The 9,249-nt window shown below is 40.4% G+C and overlaps 1 long non-coding RNA gene across 1 annotated transcript in view; it reads right to left on the bottom strand.

Moving 5' to 3' along the window:
• Positions 1–6,576, bottom strand: part of LOC121689872 — a 9,899-nt gene extending 3,323 nt beyond the window's left edge. The window contains exons 1-2 of the long non-coding RNA XR_006024912.1: positions 6,434–6,576; positions 1,747–1,750 (exon numbers count right to left, since the gene is read on the bottom strand). This is a non-coding gene — a long non-coding RNA (uncharacterized LOC121689872). The remainder of the gene's footprint in view (positions 1–1,746; positions 1,751–6,433) is intronic.
• Positions 6,577–9,249: the final 2,673 nt, after the last annotated feature.

Consider the following 9,249-nt stretch of genomic DNA (forward strand, 5'->3'; position numbering starts at 1 on the left):
CTGAAGCATGTCTGACAAGTATTTAGGTCCTGCTCCATTTACTGATTTATAAACAAGCAATAGTGCTTTAAAGTCAATTCTGTGACTTACTGGAAGCCAGTGCAAGGACTTAAGAATTGGAGTAATGTGGTCAGTTCTTTTAGTTTTTGTTAGAGTCCTAGCTGCTGCATTTTGTATCATCTGAAGCTGTTTAATAGTCTTTTTAGGAAGGCCTGTGAACAGTCCATTGCAGTAATCAACCCTGCTGGAGATAAATTCATGAATGAGTTTTTCTCAAGTCATGTTTTGACATCAGCCCTCTGAGTTTGGCAATATTTTTGAGGTGGTAAAAAGCTGATTTAGTTATCGCTTTCATGTGGCTGTTGAAATTTAGATCACTGTCAATTAATACACCAAGATTTTTAACAGTATCCTTTGCCTTCAACCCTTTTGTGTCAAGGAGAGTGGCAACCCTAAGTCTTTCCTCATTTTTACCAACTATAATTACTTCAGTTTTTTCTTTGTTCAGCTGAAGAAAATTTTGAGACATCCAGGTGTTGATTTGTTCTATACACTGACACATAGATTCAAGAGGACCATAGTCGTTTGGTGATAGAGCTAAGTAAATTTGTGTGTCATCTGCATAGCTATGATATGAAATCAAATTATTTTGAATGATTTGTCCAAGTGGGAGCATATAGAGGTTGAATAATAGTGGCTAAGTGGCAAAGAAGCTCCTTTCTTGTAGATATGATTTTAGCCAGCTGATAACTATGCCTGTAAATCCAACCCAGTGTTCTAGTCTGTGTAGTAAAATATTGTGATCAACAGTGTCAAATGCTGCACAAAGGTCCAGTAGCACTAGGACTGATGTTTTACCTGAATCTGTGTTGAGGCGTATGTCATTGGAAACTTTAATGAGAGCTGTTTCAGTGCTGTGATTTGCCCGAAAACCAGACTGAAAGTAATCAAAATACCCATTTGATGTTAGGAAGGTGGTTAATTGATTAAAGACTACTTTTTCAATAATTTTGCCAATAAAAGGTAGATTGGATATGGGCCTGTAATTGTTTAGCATGGAGGCATCCAGGTTATTCTTCTTGAGAAGTGGCTTTACAACAGCTGTTTTCAGTGACTTAGGCAGAGTGTCTAAGACACATGTGGAAGAGCTGAGATTCTGTACCGTTTTTTCAAGTGTTTCGTAGTCTATCAAGCTGAACTCTGACATCAAGTTTAGTTTCCCTCTGTTTGTTGCTGGAAGTTCAGGTTGTTGAATTTGTAATTGAGCAGATATGTTGAGTCTGATTTTGTCAATTTTACCTTTAAAAAAAGATGAAAACTCATTGCATTTATTAGTTGAGAGAAGTTCAGGCGCTAATTGTGAGGGGGGATTTGTTAACTTATCAACAGTTGAAAATAGAATACGAGTGTTATTTGAACTTCTATTGATAATGTTAGAAAAGAAAGACTGTCTTGCTTTGCATATTTCAGAGTTATATGTGCGGAGCATCTCTTTATGGATTTCATAGTGGATCTGAAGTTTGTATTTACGCCATTTTCTTTCAGTCTTCCTACACTCTCTTTTTAGAAGTTTAACTGCTGGATTTTGCCTCCATGGTGCTTTCTGTTTGTCCTTAACTTTCTTGAATTGTAATGGAGCAATGTCATCCATAATGTTTGCCATTTTTGCATTAAAGTGATCAAATAAGTCTTCAGAGTCTGACAGTTGACTTGACTTTAGTGAAAGTGCTTGCTCACAGAGAGCACTTGTCTGTCATTTATGATTCTCCTTTTTACCATCATAGCTGTGTTTTGAGTGTGTGGGGACATAGACACATCAAAGAACATGCAGAAATGATCAGATAAGGCCAGGTCTTTAACAGCTGTAGAGACATCGAGACCCTTTGTGATAACAAGGTCGAGGGTATGGCCTAGAGAGTGTGTTGGCCCCTGTACATGCTGTGTTAGGGAGAAAGTATTGATTAGTGCAATGAATTCCTTGGCGTAATTGTTTTCAGGATTATCCACATGCAAGTTTAGATCCCCTGATATAATAAGACAGTCAAACTCTATGCAAACAACTGATAGCAGTTCACCTAGCTCTTCAAGAAAAACTTTTGCTGAATGTTTTGGAGGCCTGTAAATTGTCAGTAATAAAATCTGAGGAGAAGACTTAATGCATGCACACAGATATTCAAATGAAGTAAAGTCACAGAATGACGACTGATTGCACTGAAAAGACGTCTTGAAAATTGTCCCCCCACCTCCAGAAATGGGAGAATAATGAAAGCATAGGCTACATTTAAAACATCAATGCTAATGGTTTGAAATCAATTGCGAGTTTGATTGGCTTCACTCTTGAACACATAGACTAGTCTACAGTCTATGCTTGAACAAAAGGAGTAAATGAATAAATAGTATAAACTCAAAAACAACTTTGGCATATATTCAAAACTATCTATAGCCTACGTTCTTATATTAAAAGAGTTCACTCCAAATTATTGTCTAGGTGGTCATAAAATAAATTAGTATCAACATAATAGCCTATTGTCTCCCATAAGTCCCAAAGTGTTTGAAGTAAAATGATCTGAAATGCAATGGCTTTCAATTCAATTTATGCCTAGTTTTTGATCTGTGTAGCACACAGTTGATTTGACATTCATGAACAATCGTCGACACATGAAGCAGTTTTAATTATTAGCTGCCTAGGCTACAGAATAATTATCCTTTGGCTTGCATCAGATATAATATATCCCACTGGCAATTTGTCACTGAACAGCCAAATGTGCATGACCCTTTATCAGCAGTAGACATATGTCTTTCATCAAAGATTATAACTAAAAATGCCATTATCAAGGTGATAAACAATGTAGCCTTAATACTTCGTATGGGAAGCGAACCTGCGAACACGCAAGAATGTAATTCCTTTCCTATACCGTCTCGCTGCACGTTACACCACCACCGAACGCAAGTGACGCAGAGTAGCACGATTCCTAGAACCACACGCATGTGAAGTTCAAAACATGTTTAATCGTATAATCTTCATACATTCTTTGGAGGTAGTGAATGTGTAAATCCATGCTTGGTGCACTGTCGGAAAAAAAACATTTCTATAGGCCTACTTCTATTTTAGAATTTGTAGGCTAGGTGATGAAACCCCAGGTTGAAGGAATCATCTTTTTGGACTCATTTTCCGACTGATTGTTTTTTTTTGCAACACAGCTTAATTTAGCTTGAAAGTTAACCTGCTACGGAGCAGGTTAGTTCTGTGGCATAGATTCCCATGGTTACCAAGCTGGGATTCACGTTAACCTCATTAATTATAATTAGCGAGACTTATCGAAATAAGCCAGGTTTGGCCTTTAGCGAGGTTGATGGAATACCCCCCTGGCCAGCTGATTGATCAGGAGTAAAAGCAAAGATGGTTGATTACGAAGATACTTCCTAAGAGGCCATTTCCTGTGCCCAGAAATGTATGCAAATAGGGTAGCAGTAGTACACACCCCGCACGAGGGGGGCCATTATCCTCCATTTATGCAGTGATCGGGCTCCCTTTTTAACATTGAGGTGTATGGCAGAATCCAAGAATTTCCCAGCATTTGTCAAAGCCCTTTTTTTCTGAGCAATGGATGCACATTTCGGACATGGTGTCATGATCTCCAAACCCTCCTCCCCATTTCAGGAGAATGTTGTGACAGTATGACCCTCCAGTCAGGAGAAAATCAACATTAATGAAGGTCTACACAAGTTTATTTTGTACTCCAGCTTCTGTCTGGCGTGGAACCGAGGCGTTTAAATGTCAGTCATACGTCAGTGACACGCCCCTGTGCAGGCGGGAACTGAACCAGAGCCCGTCTCTGACTGAACTCCACTTTGCCCTCATAGACATGAACTAGGACGACCCATCTTGCTACGCATTCATTATCTTTGGTAAAGGGGCTTGAGGATCCTGTTCCTGGGGAGGCTTTTGGTGTGGGGGCTGCTGGCTGTCTTGCTGCCTCTCAGCCTGGGATGTTGTCTCGTCTTTTGATTTGGACTTTGCGTCATGTCTATAGTGTCTTGTTATGGTTTATCTTGATGTAATAAATCCCACTGGTTGGGTACATTTTAAAAGGTGTTACTGATATTTATGGGCGGGCTTTTGTTCACCGCTAAAGGGCCACATAAAGGTGGGGTATCAGTATAAATACTCTTTTGATCCCGTGAGGGAAATTTGGTCTCTGCATTTATCCCAATCTGTGAATTAGTGAAACACACACAGCACACAGTGTACACACAGTGAGGTGAAGCACTCACTAATCCCGGCGCAGTGAGCTGCCTGCATCAACAGCGGCGCTCGGGGAGCAGTGAGGGGTGTTAGGTGCCTTGCTCAAGGGCACTTCAGCCGTGCCTACTGGTCGGGGTTCGAACCGGCAACCACCAAGGCTGCCCCGAGGGAGGTGTGTGTGTGTGTGTGTGTGTGTGTGTGTGTGTGTGTGTGTGTGTGTGTGTGTGTGTGTGTGTGTGTGTGTGTGTGTGTGTGTGTGTGTGTGTGTGTGTGTGTGGTGCTGGGCGGTATACCGGTGTATATTTTCGTTATGATATGATTTTTTTATATACCGGTGTATTTGATTACACAACGTTTGGAACGCTGCGCCGCGCGACAGTGTTTCAGACGGGACTTTTTTCACACGCACGCATGGTGCCACTGCGAGGCATAGTGAGGGTAAACACAAAACACCTGAAGTTTTCCCCGTGAAGTATGACCCTTAAGGCTTAATTTCTCCTTAAGGGGTTTAATTTAAGGGTGTTCGAGTCGAGTCGGCTTTTATTGTCTTTACATGCACTGGTCATACAAAGAATTGAAATTTCGTTTCTTACTTTCCCATGCAGACATAGACATGCTTTAAATACAGACATAGACATACTATGGACATAGCCATAGACAATAAACATTAAATTAAAGTGCGAGACTGAAATATAGAACATGTATGTATCAAAAATAGAAATATAGGACATATATCAAAAAAAAAAAAGGTAGTTGTGTTGTATATTTATATAGTCTTAACAGTTACATGAAGTTTAAACTTGTGCTTGTGTGACCTGTATATTTACATTGATATGCAGTATGCAGTAATATCAAGTATATCAGGCTTGATGTGAAGCAGCAACACGTTAGGCTGCGCAGTCACAGTGCAGTTCCACAGGGCGGTGTTGGGGGGGGGGGTTAGGGTAGACAGGATCCTAGGTTCTTGGCTGGCTGGTGGGTGGGGGGGGGGGGGGCTGTCAGTGATGGGAGAGTGGGTAGAGTGTTCAGCATCCTGATTGCTTGGTGGATGAAGCTACTTGCAAGTCTGGTGGTGCGGGAGCGGAGGCTCCTGTACCTCTTTCCAGAGGGCAGGAGGCTGAACAGTTCGTGTGCAGGGTGGGTTGTGTCCTTGACAATCATTAGTGCTTTGCGGGTGAGGCGGGTGGTGTAAATGTCCTGCAGGGAGGGGAGTGGTGCTCCAATGATCCTCTTAGTTGCACAGAATACCTTAAATTGTTTCTTTAGTTAAGGAAAAACGTTGAGGGATACTCCATTGAAAAGGATTACTGTCACAAAAATTCTATTGAGATTGTTCAACAGCTGTAACTAGCTGGCCAGTAGGTGATGTCGTTAGTTAGCAACCCACCGAACACAGTGACGTTTAATGTTCATCTCACCTTAAGAATATTCACTGAAATTATCCAGGTAGCAAGTAAAGCATGTTGTCTATGGTTATAGACATGCACTGAGCAATACTAGCTGGCTAGTTAGAAATAATCCAGACTGTCATCAGTGCACCAAAACAAACTTTTTTGTTAATGTTTTGCCTAGCGAACCGAACCAAAGCTCATGGCAGGCTAACAAGACATCCACATCCATATGAAGTTAACGTTAGCCTACCACTAACGTCATGTAAACCACACAATAACAATAAGGCATGTTTCTGATAGGCCTATTTGACAGAGTAAGTATTAGCAGAGAGGTTTTATTTTAAATTGTATAATTTTCAAAAAAGTATAATTATTGCAAGATGTTTGTGAAATTTGCACAGTAAAAGTTCTGTATTTTGACTGCAATTGTCTTTGCATTCTGATTAGATTCTTCATTACAATCATGAGTGGCTCTTTGTAAACAGCATCATTTTCTGGGGCCATGCAAAACTGCATTACCCCATTGCATTAGTGTGGAGTTATTCTACATCATGACAGTAAAATAGACCATCCTTAGTCAATGTACTCCAGCAATTCCTCTCTCAACCTGTAGAAAATGCTGAACATCTGATTATGCATGGGGGGGGAATACCGTCATATACCGTGAAACCGTAAGAATTTTGAAAAATACCGTGATATACATTTTTGGTCATACCGCCCAGCACTATGTGTGTGTGTGTGCGCGCGTGTGTGTAAAGGTGGGGTGGAACAGTGTCCAAGAACACACTGTTGCTACTTAAAGGTCTCATTCACCGAGAAACTGTTTAATACTTGTTCCTTTCGAAATACTATAGCTCACTCCAAGTTGCATATGCATGCTGCACGTGAAAATGATCTTCTACCCCCATTGCCCGCATTAGCCAATGAAAGAAAATACACAGAAAAACAAGCGAATCAGAAAAAGCCCTTCCAAATGACGCCGCAGGGAAAACAATTATTCATGGCCTCGCCCACCTTGGCTTGTGACCGCCCACAGGAAGACAGGAAGATTTTGGCCAGGAGATTGTCTCTCTGCAGCTAGTAGGAGCTAACAGCAAGTTGCTAACATGGCGGAGCAAATTCGTGCCTGTGTTATTTGTGGCAATAACACATCAATGTTGCATGTCTTGCCTTAGAAAGAAGAGTTGAGGAAGAAATGGTTGGAATTTATCGTTGGAACACCACCACCGAAGTAGTGCAACATTAGTTCTGTGTTCCAATCATTTCGACCACACTCACTGCCTACAGTTAGAAAGTGGTTTTGCATCGATGTTCTGAAAACCTGGTTCTGTACCGTCATGACGATTGACCACCAGCTCACTGGCTGTAAGTACAAACAAACTTTTCCACCTAACGTCTGTTACAAAATAGCATGTTCATATTCTTCACGTTAGCATGCATGAAAAGGGCACAAGCTAGGCTTAGGCTAGCCTATATTACAGGAAGCTACACCAGGCACTTAACTGAAGTGTTCTGTTCGCGACGTGTAAAATCAGAGAATGTCTAATAGGAAGGGCTCTGGTAAAATCCATTAGAGGAATGGTCTATTTTTTTAAACGTAGCCTACAGGCCACACGCCAGGTGTAGCTACTTTCATTGATTAGACCTATTGGAAGCTAATTGTTGCAGAAGACTCAACGCGAACGGAATGCTTCAGTTATGTGCCTGGTGTAGCTACACTCATAAGAAACTGTATGACCACACTACCCAGAGATTTAGCTTGTTGAACCTATAATCTTCTAACCTAAGCGTTAAACCACAAATAATAATATTGGCAACAATATCTTATGCTCAACTAAGGACTGGTATTGTTCTAGTCTAAACAGGGAAAATCAAAAACACAATACCCGTGCACTATTAGGCTAAGTTGCTATCACTAGAGCCCAGGTATTTACACTTCAGTCTAATTTATGTCTTCTTGCCATTATTACATTGGCCTTTGTAGGCCTACAATGATGTTTTGTTTGATTACTTGCTGTTTACTTAGTGTTTTGTATGTCTTCCAGAGCACATCCTCATGTTGCGCTACACAGCTTTCTAGCCTACATTAGGTCATCACGTTAGAAGCAAAGGTTTGTGGTCTAACTTTTATTGTTGTGCTAGTTTCTAGAAGTCTTTTTCTAGTAGGCTAATACAGGTTCTTATGTGCTCATCAATGTTTGGGAAAGTCAATTCATGGGTTTCATCAGGTCACTTTCCACAGGTGTATAAAATCAAGTACCTCGATTATGAATGCAGACTGCATGGTGCTTGATTAATACACCTGTGTAAATGGACCTGATGAAACCCATGAATTGCATAACAGATATAATTGATATTACCGAATGTCTTCTTGTGGGTGTGCTACTTAGTACATCATACACCTTACCACAGTCACTAAAATATTTTTGTTTCCATTGTGCCAGTACAGTTTTGTGTGAAATAGTGAATGTCCTGTGTACTATTAGTATCTTGTAACTTGACAGTAATACACATTTATTTACTTTAGGTACCCAAACAGAATACTACATGAAAAGTACTTCGGATACACCATGGACATGGGGGCCTGCTACCTCTACTCCCATCAAGCCTGTTCATCCAAGGCCAGCTAGAAGACCTCGGGTTGATCAAGAGGAGGAGGATGAAAGCGACATCTCCACAATAACACCTGATGGCTCCACCTATGGCCCAGCGCAATCAATGAGCAATGTAATAGAATCATCACAGCCAACGAATGTGTTTTGTGAGTTGTCCCTTCGGATACCCAGGACAACACAAGCCGAAACAACAACAGCACCATCTTACAAAGGATCTGTAGGCCAGATGTCTGCATCGTCTGGCAAAAAGAGGACATTATTAATTCTGTGCATAGTTTGGATGTTCTTGTTTTGTGTTTGCATTATTTTAATAGACTGCAATATTACTATTTGTCAGACCAAGGACCACTTAATCAATAATAATTCAAACAAAAAAAAAAAGATCACTGACCACCTAGCAAAAAAACAAACAAAACAGTAGACCTACTTCAACAGTATATTACACAATAGGCCTTCTCACTAAACCACCTTGCTTATTGTCTTTGCACCATGCTTATGCTGTCAGAGGATTCATATGATTTAAACTGGCATACTGTAGGTTACATGAGTGTTGGCTCAATATTGTAAACAACTCATCTATTATATTTTACCACATCTACTTGTGGAACACTTGAGAGAGCTTGCGGACCACACTTTGAGTACCACTGCTGTATGTAAATATAATAAAGCTATTTATTGAAAATTGACCTTTTTTGTATATTAGTTTTAGGAGTTGCATCAGTTTTTGTCCCTTTTAGGCTAAAGGTTTATCTTACCTTTCATATCTTGTGTCTCACAGGGGGCCATAGTCATAGTCGAATGTTTAGTGCATTTTGAAGGGATTACATTATGTTAAGGCAGACTGGTTCTAATCCTGGGTACAGGGTCATACAACAGGGGTACTGGTGTTGCCCATTTTTCTAACCACATGAGCAATCCCCTTATGAAAAAGTAGTATAGGAATCTTATAGTATTTTGGGACAAAATATTATAGTAATCTTATAGGAATACATATTTT

This window comes from Alosa sapidissima, chromosome 18 (assembly GCF_018492685.1).
Source record: "Alosa sapidissima isolate fAloSap1 chromosome 18, fAloSap1.pri, whole genome shotgun sequence".
NCBI lineage: Eukaryota > Metazoa > Chordata > Actinopteri > Clupeiformes > Clupeidae > Alosa > Alosa sapidissima.